Here is a 20261-nt window from a genome sequence, read left to right on the forward strand (position 1 = left end):
GTGTTCTCCTCTATTCTATTCTACTCTGCCCTAACCTACCGAATCCCAGCCTAACCTACACTACTCTAATCTATTCAATTTAATTGGATTCCATTCAATTCCATACCATTCTGCTCTATTTGACACAGTTCAATGTTATTCGGTGAGATTCCATGAGATTCGATGGGTTTTGGTTGGATTTCATGGGACTCAATGAAATGGGATGCAATAGGATGAGATTAGTTGTGATTTGGCTCAGTTTGGCCCGGTTCATTTTTTTGTCTCTATCTGGCTTGTTTCAGCTCCATTCGGCTACATTCAGCTCGAATCTGGTTGATTCGACTCGATTCGGCTCGATTTGGCTTGATTCGGCTGGATTTGGCCGTATGGGGCTCTGTTCGGCGCTATTCAGCTCTATTCCACTCTTTTCTGCTCTATTCATCTCTATTCGACTCCATTCGACTCCATTCCACACCATTCTATTCCATTCTACACTATCCTATTCTACAGAACCCTACCCCACCGTACCCTATCCTAATCTATTCTATTCTGTTGTATCCTATTCTCTTTTTCTATTTTCCCTATTCCATCCCATGCTACTCTACCATACCCTACACTAAACTAACCTACCCTGACCTATGCTGTTCTATTCTATTTTCTATGTTCCACCGTATGCTACCCTACCCTACGGTACCCGACCGTACCGTACCCTACTACTTAGGAGTACTCAATAAGGGTAGCAATTAAGGGTACTAGTTAGGGCAAGGGTACTATTTCAGGCTACTAGTTCATGCCAGGGTACTCGTTAAGGGTACTAGTTAAGCTAAGGTTTATTAGTTAATGGTACTAGTTAATGCCAGGGTAATAGTTAAGGGTACTTGTTAAGGCACTGGTACTTGTTGAGGGTACTGTTTGAGACAAGGGTCGTATTTAAGACCACTACTTAAGGCAAGGCTACTAGTTAGGGGTACTAGTTAAGGCCAGGGTACTAGTTAAGGTAAGGCTACTAGATAAGGCTACTAGTTAAGGCAAGGGTACTAGTTTAGGGAACAAACTCAGGGTACTTGTCAAGGCAAGGGTACTGTCCAAGGCTAGTTGTCTAGGCTACTGATCTACGCCCCTAGTCTAGCTCACTAGTCCAGCTTATTAGTCTAAGCTACTACTCTAGCCTTTTCTTGTCTACTGTACCATAGTCTACCTTCATCTACCCCATCCTAAAATACCGTACCGTACCCTATTCTCTTCTAATCTATTCGATTTGATTCGATTCGAAGCATTTCGATGCAATTGGACGCGATCGTGCTTGAATCGGCTCCATTCGGCACCATCAGCTCCATTCAGCTTGATTCTGCTCGTTTCAACTCGATTTAACTCAGTGCAGCCTTATTCGGCCCTACTCAGCTCGATTCGACTGTTTTCTACTCTGTCTCTAGTCAACCCCATTTGGCTCCATTCTACTCCTTTCTACACTATTCTACTCTATTCTTTTCTACCCTACCCTACCCTCCTCTAATCTATTCTAACGGATTCGATTGGACGCGGTTCGAAGCAATTCGACACGATTCATCTTGTTTTGTTTCCATTTGGCTCGATTCGGCTCGAATTGGCTCTATTCAGCTATATGCTGCACTATTTGTCTCTATTCGACTCAATTCTACTCTACTCTTCTCTACTTTTCTTTGCTCTACTCTACTGTACTATATTCTATTCTTTCTCTTCAGTACTGTTCTATTCTATTCTACCCTCCGCTCCCCTCCCCTCCCCTTCTCTAATCTGTTCGATTCGATTTTATTTGACACATTTCCACGCGATTCGAAGTGATTAGGCTTGAATCAGCTCAATTCGGTTCGAATCGGCTCCATTCAGCTCGATTTCGCTCCATTCATCTCGATTTGGCTCAGATTGTGTCGATTCTGCTCGATTAGGCCTTCTTTGGTCCTATTCGGCCCTATCCTGCTCTATTCCACTGTTTTCTACTCTATTCATCTCTATCCGTCTCTATTCGACTCCTTTCAACTCCATTCTATTCCATTCCACACCATTCTCTCCTATTCTCTTGTACTCTGTTCTATTCTACCCTACCCTACCCTACTGCACCCCACCCAGAACTACCCTACTTTAATCTATTCAATTCAGTTCGACGTGATTTGATGGGATTCGACGGAATTGGACGAGCTCTGAAGGGATTCAATGGGATTCGAAGACATTTGAAGAGATTCCATGCGACTCGACGTGATTCAGCAGGATTCTATGAGATTCGATGTAATTCGAAGTTAATCGATGTGATACGAAGCGATTCGGCGTGATTCGATGACATTCGACGTAATTTGACGCGATTCGACCCGATTTGACCCAAAGTGATGTGATTCGATGGGATTCGATGGGCTACGACTCTATTCAGCTACAGTCGGTGTGATTCTGCTTGATTCGGCTCAATTAGGTGCTTTTCGGCACCATACGACTCTTTTCAGCTGTATTCACCTCCATTCAGCTCTATCCGTCTCTATTCGGTCTATTCGACTCTACTCTTTTCCAATCTATTCCATTCTTTATATTCTGCTCTAATCTCTTCTATTCTACTCTAGTCTATTCTACCCTCCCCTCCCCTTCTCTAATCTATACGTTTTGATTCGATTTTACGAAGTTAACGTGATTCGGATCGATTTGGCTCTCTTCGGCTCAATTAGGCTCCATTTGGCTCGTTTTGGATTGAATCGCTTCGATTCTGCTCGAATCGGCCTTATTGGCCCTATTCTGCTCTATTTGACTCTTTTCTACTCTATTCATCTCGATTTCACTCCATTCTATTCATTCCACACCATTCTACACTACTCTATTCTGCTCTACCTACCCTACTCTAACTCTAATCCATTCAACGCGGTTCCTCTCCTCTTGTCTGCATTCGGCACTATTCAGTTCTATTCGACTCTATTCGACTCTATTGTACTCTAGTCTACTCGTTTGTACTCTAGTCTACTCTTAGCTGATGTATTCTGTAGTATGGTTTCTATCCTGTTCTATTCTACTCTATTCTACCGTACCTTATGCTACCCAACTCTAATCTATTCTCATCCGTTTGATTGGATACGATTCGACCCATTTCGACGCGATTCGGCTCGATTTGGCTCTATTCTCACTCTATTCCCCTCTACTGTACTCTAGTCTACTCTTTTCTGTATTCTTTCTGTATTGTTCTGTTCTGTTCTATTCTGTTTTATTCTATTCTACTCTACTCTATTCTACCCAACCCTACCATACCCGAACCTCCCCTACTCTAATCTATTCAATTCCATATGATGAATTTTGACCCAATTTGGGTCATATCATTTAGATTCGTGTCCATTTGGATCGAATAGTGTCGATTCAGCTTCATTCGGCTCCATTAGGCTCGATTCACTGGATTCGGCTCAGTTTGGCTTGATTTGGCTCAATTCCGCTCGATTCGGCCCTCTTCGGCACTATTTAGCTCTATTTGGATCTTTTCTACTCTCTTCGACTCCATTCGATTTCATCGCACCCCATTCTACTCCATTCTACACTATTCTACTCTACTGTACTCTAATTTACTGTAATTGATTCGATGGGATTCGACGTGATTTGTCTTGTTTCGTCTCCATTCGGCTCGATTTGACTCTATTCGACTCTGTTTACTCTACTCTCCTCTACTTTTTTCTACCCCATTCTATTGTATTCTTTCTCTTCTGTTCTACTGTGTTCAATTCTATTCTTCTCTATTCTATCCTACCCTACTCTAATCTCTTCTACTTGAGTCGTTTCCACGCATTTCGATGCGATTCGGCTCAAATCGGCTCCATTCCACTCCACTCATCCCCATTCAGTTCAAATCTGTTCGATTCGGCTCTAATCGGCTCCATTTGGCTCTAGTAAGTTCTATTCGGCTCTAATAGGCTCTATTCAGCTCTATTAGACTCTACTCAACTCTATTATCTCTTTTCGACTCCATTCGACTCCATTCTACAGCATTCTACTCCATCATACACTATTCTCTATTCTATTGTCTTGTACTTTATGCGACTCTAAACAAAAATGTGTTTTTTAGAGTAGTAGTCTATTCTAATCGATTGGATTGGATTTGACTTCAATGGATGGGATTCAATGCAATCGACGGGATTCGAAGCGATACGGCACGATTCCGCGGGATTCGGCACGATTCGTCTTGATTTCTATTGTTTCGGCTCTTTCTGGCTCTATTCGTTAATATGGAACTCTATTCTACTCTACTCTTCTATACTCTACACTACTCGACCCTATTCTATTCTTTCAGTTCTCTTCTGTTCTTTTCTACTGCATTCTATTCTACCCTACCCTACCCTACCTTACCCTACTGTAATCTGTTCGATTCTATGTGACACACTTGAAAGAGATTCGACCTGATTTAGGTCGTATCGGTTCGATTCAGCTCCTTTTCCTCCATTAGATTCAATTCGGTTCTACTCGGCTCTTTTCCGCTCTATTTGGCTCTGTTCAGCAGTATTCGACTCTATTTGTCTCTAGTCTACTCTACCCTACTTTTCTCTACTCTACTGTTTTCTTTCAGTTCTGTCGTAGTCTACCCTACCCTAACCTTACCTGCCCTACACTAATCTATTTGATTCGATTCAACACATTTCAAAGCGATTCGACATGTTTCATCTTGATTCACCTCGAATTTGGTCGATTCGGGTGTATTCAGCTCTGTTCGGCTCTTTTCGGCTCTATTCACCTCTATTCACCTCTATTTCACTCTCTTCTACTCGACTTAATTCTATTCTATTCTTTCTGTTGTGTTCTCTTCTCTTCTCTTCTAAACCTCTCCTACCCTACCCCCCTCTACTCTAATCTATTCAATTCACTTCAATGCATTTCGACGCGATTCCATGTGATTAGGCTTGAATCGGCTCCATTTAGCTCTATTGGACTTGAATCGGGTCGATTCGGCTCAATTCAGCATAGTTAGGCTCGATTCAACCTTATTCAGCCCTTTTTGGCTCTATTCAGCTCTTTTCTACTTTAATCGTCTCTATTTGGCTCCATTCGACTCCGTTCCACACGATTCGACTCCATTCTACTGCATTCTGCACTATTCTATTCTCTTCTACCCTACCCTACTCTTATCGATTTTAATCAATTTGATTCATTACGATTTGTCTCATTTCCTCTCCATTTGACTCGATTCAGCTTGAATTGGATCTATTCATCTATAGTCGGCACTGCTCGACTCTGACTATTCTACTCTGCTCAACTCTACTCCATTCTACTCTTTGTGTTCTCCTCTATTCTATTCTACTCTGCCCTAACCTACCGAATCCCAGCCTAACCTACACTACTCTAATCTATTCAATTTAATTGGATTCCATTCAATTCCATACCATTCTGCTCTATTTGACACAGTTCAATGTTATTCGGTGAGATTCCATGAGATTCGATGGGTTTTGGTTGGATTTCATGGGACTCAATGAAATGGGATGCAATAGGATGAGATTAGTTGTGATTTGGCTCAGTTTGGCCCGGTTCATTTTTTTGTCTCTATCTGGCTTGTTTCAGCTCCATTCGGCTACATTCAGCTCGAATCTGGTTGATTCGACTCGATTCGGCTCGATTTGGCTTGATTCGGCTGGATTTGGCCGTATGGGGCTCTGTTCGGCGCTATTCAGCTCTATTCCACTCTTTTCTGCTCTATTCATCTCTATTCGACTCCATTCGACTCCATTCCACACCATTCTATTCCATTCTACACTATCCTATTCTACAGAACCCTACCCCACCGTACCCTATCCTAATCTATTCTATTCTGTTGTATCCTATTCTCTTTTTCTATTTTCCCTATTCCATCCCATGCTACTCTACCATACCCTACACTAAACTAACCTACCCTGACCTATGCTGTTCTATTCTATTTTCTATGTTCCACCGTATGCTACCCTACCCTACGGTACCCGACCGTACCGTACCCTACTACTTAGGAGTACTCAATAAGGGTAGCAATTAAGGGTACTAGTTAGGGCAAGGGTACTATTTCAGGCTACTAGTTCATGCCAGGGTACTCGTTAAGGGTACTAGTTAAGCTAAGGTTTATTAGTTAATGGTACTAGTTAATGCCAGGGTAATAGTTAAGGGTACTTGTTAAGGCACTGGTACTTGTTGAGGGTACTGTTTGAGACAAGGGTCGTATTTAAGACCACTACTTAAGGCAAGGCTACTAGTTAGGGGTACTAGTTAAGGCCAGGGTACTAGTTAAGGTAAGGCTACTAGATAAGGCTACTAGTTAAGGCAAGGGTACTAGTTTAGGGAACAAACTCAGGGTACTTGTCAAGGCAAGGGTACTGTCCAAGGCTAGTTGTCTAGGCTACTGATCTACGCCCCTAGTCTAGCTCACTAGTCCAGCTTATTAGTCTAAGCTACTACTCTAGCCTTTTCTTGTCTACTGTACCATAGTCTACCTTCATCTACCCATCCTAAAATACTGTACCGTACCCTATTCTCTTCTAATCTATTCGATTTGATTCGATTCGAAGCATTTCGATGCAATTGGACGCGATCGTGCTTGAATCGGCTCCATTCGGCACCATCAGCTCCATTCAGCTTGATTCTGCTCGTTTCAACTCGATTTAACTCAGTGCAGCCTTATTCGGCCCTACTCAGCTCGATTCGACTGTTTTCTACTCTGTCTCTAGTCAACCCCATTTGGCTCCATTCTACTCCTTTCTACACTATTCTACTCTATTCTTTTCTACCCTACCCTACCCTCCTCTAATCTATTCTAACGGATTCGATTGGACGCGGTTCGAAGCAATTCGACACGATTCATCTTGTTTTGTTTCCATTTGGCTCGATTCGGCTCGAATTGGCTCTATTCAGCTATATGCTGCACTATTTGTCTCTATTCGACTCAATTCTACTCTACTCTTCTCTACTTTTCTTTGCTCTACTCTACTGTACTATATTCTATTCTTTCTCTTCAGTACTGTTCTATTCTATTCTACCCTCCGCTCCCCTCCCCTCCCCTTCTCTAATCTGTTCGATTCGATTTTATTTGACACATTTCCACGCGATTCGAAGTGATTAGGCTTGAATCAGCTCAATTCGGTTCGAATCGGCTCCATTCAGCTCGATTTCGCTCCATTCATCTCGATTTGGCTCAGATTGTGTCGATTCTGCTCGATTAGGCCTTCTTTGGTCCTATTCGGCCCTATCCTGCTCTATTCCACTGTTTTCTACTCTATTCATCTCTATCCGTCTCTATTCGACTCCTTTCAACTCCATTCTATTCCATTCCACACCATTCTCTCCTATTCTCTTGTACTCTGTTCTATTCTACCCTACCCTACCCTACTGCACCCCACCCAGAACTACCCTACTTTAATCTATTCAATTCAGTTCGACGTGATTTGATGGGATTCGACGGAATTGGACGAGCTCTGAAGGGATTCAATGGGATTCGAAGACATTTGAAGAGATTCCATGCGACTCGACGTGATTCAGCAGGATTCTATGAGATTCGATGTAATTCGAAGTTAATCGATGTGATACGAAGCGATTCGGCGTGATTCGATGACATTCGACGTAATTTGACGCGATTCGACCCGATTTGACCCAAAGTGATGTGATTCGATGGGATTCGATGGGCTACGACTCTATTCAGCTACAGTCGGTGTGATTCTGCTTGATTCGGCTCAATTAGGTGCTTTTCGGCACTATACGACTCTTTTCAGCTGTATTCACCTCCATTCAGCTCTATCCGTCTCTATTCGGTCTATTCGACTCTACTCTTTTCCAATCTATTCCATTCTTTATATTCTGCTCTAATCTCTTCTATTCTACTCTAGTCTATTCTACCCTCCCCTCCCCTTCTCTAATCTATACGTTTTGATTCGATTTTACGAAGTTAACGTGATTCGGATCGATTTGGCTCTCTTCGGCTCAATTAGGCTCCATTTGGCTCGTTTTGGATTGAATCGCTTCGATTCTGCTCGAATCGGCCTTATTGGCCCTATTCTGCTCTATTTGACTCTTTTCTACTCTATTCATCTCGATTTCACTCCATTCTATTCATTCCACACCATTCTACACTACTCTATTCTGCTCTACCTACCCTACTCTAACTCTAATCCATTCAACGCGGTTCCTCTCCTCTTGTCTGCATTCGGCACTATTCAGTTCTATTCGACTCTATTCGACTCTATTGTACTCTAGTCTACTCGTTTGTACTCTAGTCTACTCTTAGCTGATGTATTCTGTAGTATGGTTTCTATCCTGTTCTATTCTACTCTATTCTACCGTACCTTATGCTACCCAACTCTAATCTATTCTCATCCGTTTGATTGGATACGATTCGACCCATTTCGACGCGATTCGGCTCGATTTGGCTCTATTCTCACTCTATTCCCCTCTACTGTACTCTAGTCTACTCTTTTCTGTATTCTTTCTGTATTGTTCTGTTCTGTTCTATTCTGTTTTATTCTATTCTACTCTACTCTATTCTACCCAACCCTACCATACCCGAACCTCCCCTACTCTAATCTATTCAATTCCATATGATGAATTTTGACCCAATTCGGGTCATATCGTTTAGATTCGTGTCCATTTGGATCGAATAGTGTCGATTCAGCTTCATTCGGCTCCATTAGGCTCGATTCACTGGATTCGGCTCAGTTTGGCTTGATTTGGCTCAATTCCGCTCGATTCGGCCCTCTTCGGCACTATTTAGCTCTATTTGGATCTTTTCTACTCTCTTCGACTCCATTCGATTTCATCGCACCCCATTCTACTCCATTCTACACTATTCTACTCTACTGTACTCTAATTTACTGTAATTGATTCGATGGGATTCGACGTGATTTGTCTTGTTTCGTCTCCATTCGGCTCGATTTGACTCTATTCGACTCTGTTTACTCTACTCTCCTCTACTTTTTTCTACCCCATTCTATTGTATTCTTTCTCTTCTGTTCTACTGTGTTCAATTCTATTCTTCTCTATTCTATCCTACCCTACTCTAATCTGTTCTACTTGAGTCGTTTCCACGCATTTCGATGCGATTCGGCTCAAATCGGCTCCATTCCACTCCACTCATCCCCATTCAGTTCAAATCTGTTCGATTCGGCTCTAATCGGCTCCATTTGGCTCTAGTAAGTTCTATTCGGCTCTAATAGGCTCTATTCAGCTCTATTCTCCTCTATTAGATTCTACTCAACTCTATTATCTCTTTTCGACTCCATTCGACTCCATTCTACAGCATTCTACTCCATCATACTCTATTCTATTGTCTTGTACTTTATGTGACTCTAAACAAAAATGTGTTTTTTAGAGTAGTAGTCTATTCTAATCGATTGGATTGGATTTGACTTCAATGGATGGGATTCAATGCAATCCGACGGGATTCGAAGCGATACGGCACGATTCCGCGGGATTCGGCACGATTCGTCTTGATTTCTATCGTTTCGGCTCTTTCTGGCTCTATTCGTTAATATGGAACTCTATTCTACTCTACTCTTCTATACTCTACACTACTCGACCCTATTCTATTCTTTCAGTTCTCTTCTGTTCTTTTCTACTGCATTCTATTCTACCCTACCCTACCCTACCTTACCCTACTGTAATCTGTTCGATTCTATGTGACACACTTGAAAGAGATTCGACCTGATTTAGGTCGTATCGGTTCGATTCAGCTCCTTTTCCTCCATTAGATTCAATTCGGTTCTACTCGGCTCTTTTCCGCTCTATTTGGCTCTGTTCAGCAGTATTCGACTCTATTTGTCTCTAGTCTACTCTACCCTACTTTTCTCTACTCTACTGTTTTCTTTCAGTTCTGTCGTAGTCTACCCTACCCTAACCTTACCTGCCCTACACTAATCTATTTGATTCGATTCAACACATTTCAAAGCGATTCGACATGTTTCATCTTGATTCCCCTCGAATTTGGTCGATTCGGGTGTATTCAGCTCTGTTCGGCTCTTTTCGGCTCTATTCACCTCTATTCAACTCTATTTCACTCTCTTCTACTCTACTTAATTCTATTCTATTCTTTCTGTTGTGTTCTCTTCTCTTCTCTTCTAAACCTCTCCTACCCTACCCCCCTCTACTCTAATCTATTCAATTCACTTCAATGCATTTCGTCGCGATTCCATGTGATTAGGCTTGAATCGGCTCCATTTAGCTCTATTGGACTTGAATCGGGTCGATTCGGCTCAATTCAGCATAGTTAGGCTCGATTCAACCTTATTCAGCCCTTTTTGGCTCTATTCAGCTCTTTTCTACTTTAATCGTCTCTATTTGGCTCCATTCGACTCCGTTCCACACGATTCGACTCCATTCTACTGCATTCTGCACTATTCTATTCTCTTCTACCCTACCCTACTCTTATCGATTTTAATCAATTTGATTCATTACGATTTGTCTCATTTCCTCTCCATTTGACTCGATTCAGCTTGAATTGGATCTATTCATCTATAGTCGGCACTGCTCGACTCTGACTATTCTACTCTGCTCAACTCTACTCCATTCTACTCTTTGTGTTCTCCTCTATTCTATTCTACTCTGCCCTAACCTACCGAATCCCAGCCTAACCTACACTACTCTAATCTATTCAATTTAATTGGATTCCATTCAATTCCATACCATTCTGCTCTATTTGACACAGTTCAATGTTATTCGGTGAGATTCCATGAGATTCGATGGGTTTTGGTTGGATTTCATGGGACTCAATGAAATGGGATGCAATAGGATGAGATTAGTTGTGATTTGGCTCAGTTTGGCCCGGTTCATTTTTTTGTCTCTATCTGGCTTGTTTCAGCTCCATTCGGCTACATTCAGCTCGAATCTGGTTGATTCGACTCGATTCGGCTCGATTTGGCTTGATTCGGCTGGATTTGGCCGTATGGGGCTCTGTTCGGCGCTATTCAGCTCTATTCCACTCTTTTCTGCTCTATTCATCTCTATTCGACTCCATTCGACTCCATTCCACACCATTCTATTCCATTCTACACTATCCTATTCTACAGAACCCTACCCCACCGTACCCTATCCTAATCTATTCTATTCTGTTGTATCCTATTCTCTTTTTCTATTTTCCCTATTCCATCCCATGCTACTCTACCATACCCTACACTAAACTAACCTACCCTGACCTATGCTGTTCTATTCTATTTTCTATGTTCCACCGTATGCTACCCTACCCTACGGTACCCGACCGTACCGTACCCTACTACTTAGGAGTACTCAATAAGGGTAGCAATTAAGGGTACTAGTTAGGGCAAGGGTACTATTTCAGGCTACTAGTTCATGCCAGGGTACTCGTTAAGGGTACTAGTTAAGCTAAGGTTTATTAGTTAATGGTACTAGTTAATGCCAGGGTAATAGTTAAGGGTACTTGTTAAGGCACTGGTACTTGTTGAGGGTACTGTTTGAGACAAGGGTCGTATTTAAGACCACTACTTAAGGCAAGGCTACTAGTTAGGGGTACTAGTTAAGGCCAGGGTACTAGTTAAGGTAAGGCTACTAGATAAGGCTACTAGTTAAGGCAAGGGTACTAGTTTAGGGAACAAACTCAGGGTACTTGTCAAGGCAAGGGTACTGTCCAAGGCTAGTTGTCTAGGCTACTGATCTACGCCCCTAGTCTAGCTCACTAGTCCAGCTTATTAGTCTAAGCTACTACTCTAGCCTTTTCTTGTCTACTGTACCATAGTCTACCTTCATCTACCCCATCCTAAAATACCGTACCGTACCCTATTCTCTTCTAATCTATTCGATTTGATTCGATTCGAAGCATTTCGATGCAATTGGACGCGATCGTGCTTGAATCGGCTCCATTCGGCACCATCAGCTCCATTCAGCTTGATTCTGCTCGTTTCAACTCGATTTAACTCAGTGCAGCCTTATTCGGCCCTACTCAGCTCGATTCGACTGTTTTCTACTCTGTCTCTAGTCAACCCCATTTGGCTCCATTCTACTCCTTTCTACACTATTCTACTCTATTCTTTTCTACCCTACCCTACCCTCCTCTAATCTATTCTAACGGATTCGATTGGACGCGGTTCGAAGCAATTCGACACGATTCATCTTGTTTTGTTTCCATTTGGCTCGATTCGGCTCGAATTGGCTCTATTCAGCTATATGCTGCACTATTTGTCTCTATTCGACTCAATTCTACTCTACTCTTCTCTACTTTTCTTTGCTCTACTCTACTGTACTATATTCTATTCTTTCTCTTCAGTACTGTTCTATTCTATTCTACCCTCCGCTCCCCTCCCCTCCCCTTCTCTAATCTGTTCGATTCGATTTTATTTGACACATTTCCACGCGATTCGAAGTGATTAGGCTTGAATCAGCTCAATTCGGTTCGAATCGGCTCCATTCAGCTCGATTTCGCTCCATTCATCTCGATTTGGCTCAGATTGTGTCGATTCTGCTCGATTAGGCCTTCTTTGGTCCTATTCGGCCCTATCCTGCTCTATTCCACTGTTTTCTACTCTATTCATCTCTATCCGTCTCTATTCGACTCCTTTCAACTCCATTCTATTCCATTCCACACCATTCTCTCCTATTCTCTTGTACTCTGTTCTATTCTACCCTACCCTACCCTACTGCACCCCACCCAGAACTACCCTACTTTAATCTATTCAATTCAGTTCGACGTGATTTGATGGGATTCGACGGAATTGGACGAGCTCTGAAGGGATTCAATGGGATTCGAAGACATTTGAAGAGATTCCATGCGACTCGACGTGATTCAGCAGGATTCTATGAGATTCGATGTAATTCGAAGTTAATCGATGTGATACGAAGCGATTCGGCGTGATTCGATGACATTCGACGTAATTTGACGCGATTCGACCCGATTTGACCCAAAGTGATGTGATTCGATGGGATTCGATGGGCTACGACTCTATTCAGCTACAGTCGGTGTGATTCTGCTTGATTCGGCTCAATTAGGTGCTTTTCGGCACTATACGACTCTTTTCAGCTGTATTCACCTCCATTCAGCTCTATCCGTCTCTATTCGGTCTATTCGACTCTACTCTTTTCCAATCTATTCCATTCTTTATATTCTGCTCTAATCTCTTCTATTCTACTCTAGTCTATTCTACCCTCCCCTCCCCTTCTCTAATCTATACGTTTTGATTCGATTTTACGAAGTTAACGTGATTCGGATCGATTTGGCTCTCTTCGGCTCAATTAGGCTCCATTTGGCTCGTTTTGGATTGAATCGCTTCGATTCTGCTCGAATCGGCCTTATTGGCCCTATTCTGCTCTATTTGACTCTTTTCTACTCTATTCATCTCGATTTCACTCCATTCTATTCATTCCACACCATTCTACACTACTCTATTCTGCTCTACCTACCCTACTCTAACTCTAATCCATTCAACGCGGTTCCTCTCCTCTTGTCTGCATTCGGCACTATTCAGTTCTATTCGACTCTATTCGACTCTATTGTACTCTAGTCTACTCGTTTGTACTCTAGTCTACTCTTAGCTGATGTATTCTGTAGTATGGTTTCTATCCTGTTCTATTCTACTCTATTCTACCGTACCTTATGCTACCCAACTCTAATCTATTCTCATCCGTTTGATTGGATACGATTCGACCCATTTCGACGCGATTCGGCTCGATTTGGCTCTATTCTCACTCTATTCCCCTCTACTGTACTCTAGTCTACTCTTTTCTGTATTCTTTCTGTATTGTTCTGTTCTGTTCTATTCTGTTTTATTCTATTCTACTCTACTCTATTCTACCCAACCCTACCATACCCGAACCTCCCCTACTCTAATCTATTCAATTCCATATGATGAATTTTGACCCAATTCGGGTCATATCGTTTAGATTCGTGTCCATTTGGATCGAATAGTGTCGATTCAGCTTCATTCGGCTCCATTAGGCTCGATTCACTGGATTCGGCTCAGTTTGGCTTGATTTGGCTCAATTCCGCTCGATTCGGCCCTCTTCGGCACTATTTAGCTCTATTTGGATCTTTTCTACTCTCTTCGACTCCATTCGATTTCATCGCACCCCATTCTACTCCATTCTACACTATTCTACTCTACTGTACTCTAATTTACTGTAATTGATTCGATGGGATTCGACGTGATTTGTCTTGTTTCGTCTCCATTCGGCTCGATTTGACTCTATTCGACTCTGTTTACTCTACTCTCCTCTACTTTTTTCTACCCCATTCTATTGTATTCTTTCTCTTCTGTTCTACTGTGTTCAATTCTATTCTTCTCTATTCTATCCTACCCTACTCTAATCTGTTCTACTTGAGTCGTTTCCACGCATTTCGATGCGATTCGGCTCAAATCGGCTCCATTCCACTCCACTCATCCCCATTCAGTTCAAATCTGTTCGATTCGGCTCTAATCGGCTCCATTTGGCTCTAGTAAGTTCTATTCGGCTCTAATAGGCTCTATTCAGCTCTATTCTCCTCTATTAGATTCTACTCAACTCTATTATCTCTTTTCGACTCCATTCGACTCCATTCTACAGCATTCTACTCCATCATACTCTATTCTATTGTCTTGTACTTTATGTGACTCTAAACAAAAATGTGTTTTTTAGAGTAGTAGTCTATTCTAATCGATTCGATTGGATTTGACTTCAATGGATGGGATTCAATGCAATCCGACGGGATTCGAAGCGATACGGCACGATTCCGCGGGATTCGGCACGATTCGTCTTGATTTCTATCGTTTCGGCTCTTTCTGGCTCTATTCGTTAATATGGAACTCTATTCTACTCTACTCTTCTATACTCTACACTACTCGACCCTATTCTATTCTTTCAGTTCTCTTCTGTTCTTTTCTACTGCATTCTATTCTACCCTACCCTACCCTACCTTACCCTACTGTAATCTGTTCGATTCTATGTGACACACTTGAAAGAGATTCGACCTGATTTAGGTCGTATCGGTTCGATTCAGCTCCTTTTCCTCCATTAGATTCAAGTCGGTTCTACTCGGCTCTTTTCCGCTCTATTTGGCTCTGTTCAGCAGTATTTGACTCTATTTGTCTCTAGTCTACTCTACCCTACTTTTCTCTACTCTACTGTTTTCTTTCAGTTCTGTCGTAGTCTACCCTACCCTAACCTTACCTGCCCTACACTAATCTATTTGATTCGATTCAACACATTTCAAAGCGATTCGACATGTTTCATCTTGATTCCCCTCGAATTTGGTCGATTCGGGTGTATTCAGCTCTGTTCGGCTCTTTTCGGCTCTATTCACCTCTATTCAACTCTATTTCACTCTCTTCTACTCTACTTAATTCTATTCTATTCTTTCTGTTGTGTTCTCTTCTCTTCTCTTCTAAACCTCTCCTACCCTACCCCCCTCTACTCTAATCTATTCAATTCACTTCAATGCATTTCGTCGCGATTCCATGTGATTAGGCTTGAATCGGCTCCATTTAGCTCTATTGGACTTGAATCGGGTCGATTCGGCTCAATTCAGCATAGTTAGGCTCGATTCAACCTTATTCAGCCCTTTTTGGCTCTATTCAGCTCTTTTCTACTTTAATCGTCTCTATTTGGCTCCATTCGACTCCGTTCCACACGATTCGACTCCATTCTACTGCATTCTGCACTATTCTATTCTCTTCTACCCTACCCTACTCTTATCGATTTTAATCAATTTGATTCATTACGATTTGTCTCATTTCCTCTCCATTTGACTCGATTCAGCTTGAATTGGATCTATTCATCTATAGTCGGCACTGCTCGACTCTGACTATTCTACTCTGCTCAACTCTACTCCATTCTACTCTTTGTGTTCTCCTCTATTCTATTCTACTCTGCCCTAACCTACCGAATCCCAGCCTAACCTACACTACTCTAATCTATTCAATTTAATTGGATTCCATTCAATTCCATACCATTCTGCTCTATTTGACACAGTTCAATGTTATTCGGTGAGATTCCATGAGATTCGATGGGTTTTGGTTGGATTTCATGGGACTCAATGAAATGGGATGCAATAGGATGAGATTAGTTGTGATTTGGCTCAGTTTGGCCCGGTTCATTTTTTTGTCTCTATCTGGCTTGTTTCAGCTCCATTCGGCTACATTCAGCTCGAATCTGGTTGATTCGACTCGATTCGGCTCGATTTGGCTTGATTCGGCTGGATTTGGCCGTATGGGGCTCTGTTCGGCGCTATTCAGCTCTATTCCACTCTTTTCTGCTCTATTCATCTCTATTCGACTCCATTCGACTCCATTCCACACCATTCTATTCCATTCTACACTATCCTATTCTACAGAACCCTACCCCACCGTACCCTATCCTAATCTATTCTATTCTGTTGTATCCTATTCTCTTTTTCTATTTTCCCTATTCCATCCCATGCTACTCTACCATACCCTACACTAAACTAACCTACCCTGACCTATGCTGTTCTATTCTATTTTCTATGTTCCACCGTATGCTACCCTACCCTACGGTACCCGACCGTACCGTACCCTACTACTTAGGAGTACTCAATAAGGGTAGCAATTAAGGGTACTAGTTAGGGCAAGGGTACTATTTCAGGCTACTAGTTCATGCCAGGGTACTCGTTAAGGGTACTAGTTAAGCTAAGGTTTATTAGTTAATGGTACTAGTTAATGCCAGGGTAATAGTTAAGGGTACTTGTTAAGGCACTGGTACTTGTTGAGGGTACTGTTTGAGACAAGGGTCGTATTTAAGACCACTACTTAAGGCAAGGCTACTAGTTAGGGGTACTAGTTAAGGCCAGGGTACTAGTTAAGGTAAGGCTACTAGATAAGGCTACTAGTTAAGGCAAGGGTACTAGTTTAGGGAACAAACTCAGGGTACTTGTCAAGGCAAGGGTACTGTCCAAGGCTAGTTGTCTAGGCTACTGATCTACGCCCCTAGTCTAGCTCACTAGTCCAGCTTATTAGTCTAAGCTACTACTCTAGCCTTTTCTTGTCTACTGTACCATAGTCTACCTTCATCTACCCCATCCTAAAATACCGTACCGTACCCTATTCTCTTCTAATCTATTCGATTTGATTCGATTCGAAGCATTTCGATGCAATTGGACGCGATCGTGCTTGAATCGGCTCCATTCGGCACCATCAGCTCCATTCAGCTTGATTCTGCTCGTTTCAACTCGATTTAACTCAGTGCAGCCTTATTCGGCCCTACTCAGCTCGATTCGACTGTTTTCTACTCTGTCTCTAGTCAACCCCATTTGGCTCCATTCTACTCCTTTCTACACTATTCTACTCTATTCTTTTCTACCCTACCCTACCCTCCTCTAATCTATTCTAACGGATTCGATTGGACGCGGTTCGAAGCAATTCGACACGATTCATCTTGTTTTGTTTCCATTTGGCTCGATTCGGCTCGAATTGGCTCTATTCAGCTATATGCTGCACTATTTGTCTCTATTCGACTCAATTCTACTCTACTCTTCTCTACTTTTCTTTGCTCTACTCTACTGTACTATATTCTATTCTTTCTCTTCAGTACTGTTCTATTCTATTCTACCCTCCGCTCCCCTCCCCTCCCCTTCTCTAATCTGTTCGATTCGATTTTATTTGACACATTTCCACGCGATTCGAAGTGATTAGGCTTGAATCAGCTCAATTCGGTTCGAATCGGCTCCATTCAGCTCGATTTCGCTCCATTCATCTCGATTTGGCTCAGATTGTGTCGATTCTGCTCGATTAGGCCTTCTTTGGTCCTATTCGGCCCTATCCTGCTCTATTCCACTGTTTTCTACTCTATTCATCTCTATCCGTCTCTATTCGACTCCTTTCAACTCCATTCTATTCCATTCCACACCATTCTCTCCTATTCTCTTGTACTCTGTTCTATTCTACCCTACCCTACCCTACTGCACCCCACCCAGAACTACCCTACTTTAATCTATTCAATTCAGTTCGACGTGATTTGATGGGATTCGACGGAATTGGACGAGCTCTGAAGGGATTCAATGGGATTCGAAGACATTTGAAGAGATTCCATGCGACTCGACGTGATTCAGCAGGATTCTATGAGATTCGATGTAATTCGAAGTTAATCGATGTGATACGAAGCGATTCGGCGTGATTCGATGACATTCGACGTAATTTGACGCGATTCGACCCGATTTGACCCAAAGTGATGTGATTCGATGGGATTCGATGGGCTACGACTCTATTCAGCTACAGTCGGTGTGATTCTGCTTGATTCGGCTCAATTAGGTGCTTTTCGGCACTATACGACTCTTTTCAGCTGTATTCACCTCCATTCAGCTCTATCCGTCTCTATTCGGTCTATTCGACTCTACTCTTTTCCAATCTATTCCATTCTTTATATTCTGCTCTAATCTCTTCTATTCTACTCTAGTCTATTCTACCCTCCCCTCCCCTTCTCTAATCTATACGTTTTGATTCGATTTTACGAAGTTAACGTGATTCGGATCGATTTGGCTCTCTTCGGCTCAATTAGGCTCCATTTGGCTCGTTTTGGATTGAATCGCTTCGATTCTGCTCGAATCGGCCTTATTGGCCCTATTCTGCTCTATTTGACTCTTTTCTACTCTATTCATCTCGATTTCACTCCATTCTATTCATTCCACACCATTCTACACTACTCTATTCTGCTCTACCTACCCTACTCTAACTCTAATCCATTCAACGCGGTTCCTCTCCTCTTGTCTGCATTCGGCACTATTCAGTTCTATTCGACTCTATTCGACTCTATTGTACTCTAGTCTACTCGTTTGTACTCTAGTCTACTCTTAGCTGATGTATTCTGTAGTATGGTTTCTATCCTGTTCTATTCTACTCTATTCTACCGTACCTTATGCTACCCAACTCTAATCTATTCTCATCCGTTTGATTGGATACGATTCGACCCATTTCGACGCGATTCGGCTCGATTTGGCTCTATTCTCACTCTATTCCCCTCTACTGTACTCTAGTCTACTCTTTTCTGTATTCTTTCTGTATTGTTCTGTTCTGTTCTATTCTGTTTTATTCTATTCTACTCTACTCTATTCTACCCAACCCTACCATACCCGAACCTCCCCTACTCTAATCTATTCAATTCCATATGATGAATTTTGACCCAATTCGGGTCATATCGTTTAGATTCGTGTCCATTTGGATCGAATAGTGTCGATTCAGCTTCATTCGGCTCCATTAGGCTCGATTCACTGGATTCGGCTCAGTTTGGCTTGATTTGGCTCAATTCCGCTCGATTCGGCCCTCTTCGGCACTATTTAGCTCTATTTGGATCTTTTCTACTCTCTTCGACTCCATTCGATTTCATCGCACCCCATTCTACTCCATTCTACACTATTCTACTCTACTGTACTCTAATTTACTGTAATTGATTCGATGGGATTCGACGTGATTTGTCTTGTTTCGTCTCCATTCGGCTCGATTTGACTCTATTCGACTCTGTTTACTCTACTCTCCTCTACTTTTTTCTACCCCATTCTATTGTATTCTTTCTCTTCTGTTCTACTGTGTTCAATTCTATTCTTCTCTATTCTATCCTACCCTACTCTAATCTGTTCTACTTGAGTCGTTTCCACGCATTTCGATGCGATTCGGCTCAAATCGGCTCCATTCCACTCCACTCATCCCCATTCAGTTCAAATCTGTTCGATTCGGCTCTAATCGGCTCCATTTGGCTCTAGTAAGTTCTATTCGGCTCTAATAGGCTCTATTCAGCTCTATTCTCCTCTATTAGATTCTACTCAACTCTATTATCTCTTTTCGACTCCATTCGACTCCATTCTACAGCATTCTACTCCATCATACTCTATTCTATTGTCTTGTACTTTATGTGACTCTAAACAAAAATGTGTTTTTTAGAGTAGTAGTCTATTCTAATCGATTCGATTGGATTTGACTTCAATGGATGGGATTCAATGCAATCCGACGGGATTCGAAGCGATACGGCACGATTCCGCGGGATTCGGCACGATTCGTCTTGATTTCTATCGTTTCGGCTCTTTCTGGCTCTATTCGTTAATATGGAACTCTATTCTACTCTACTCTTCTATACTCTACACTACTCGACCCTATTCTATTCTTTCAGTTCTCTTCTGTTCTTTTCTACTGCATTCTATTCTACCCTACCCTACCCTACCTTACCCTACTGTAATCTGTTCGATTCTATGTGACACACTTGAAAGAGATTCGACCTGATTTAGGTCGTATCGGTTCGATTCAGCTCCTTTTCCTCCATTAGATTCAAGTCGGTTCTACTCGGCTCTTTTCCGCTCTATTTGGCTCTGTTCAGCAGTATTTGACTCTATTTGTCTCTAGTCTACTCTACCCTACTTTTCTCTACTCTAC

This window comes from Elephas maximus, chromosome 25 (assembly GCF_024166365.1).
Source record: "Elephas maximus indicus isolate mEleMax1 chromosome 25, mEleMax1 primary haplotype, whole genome shotgun sequence".
In the NCBI taxonomy this organism is placed as follows: domain Eukaryota; kingdom Metazoa; phylum Chordata; class Mammalia; order Proboscidea; family Elephantidae; genus Elephas; species Elephas maximus.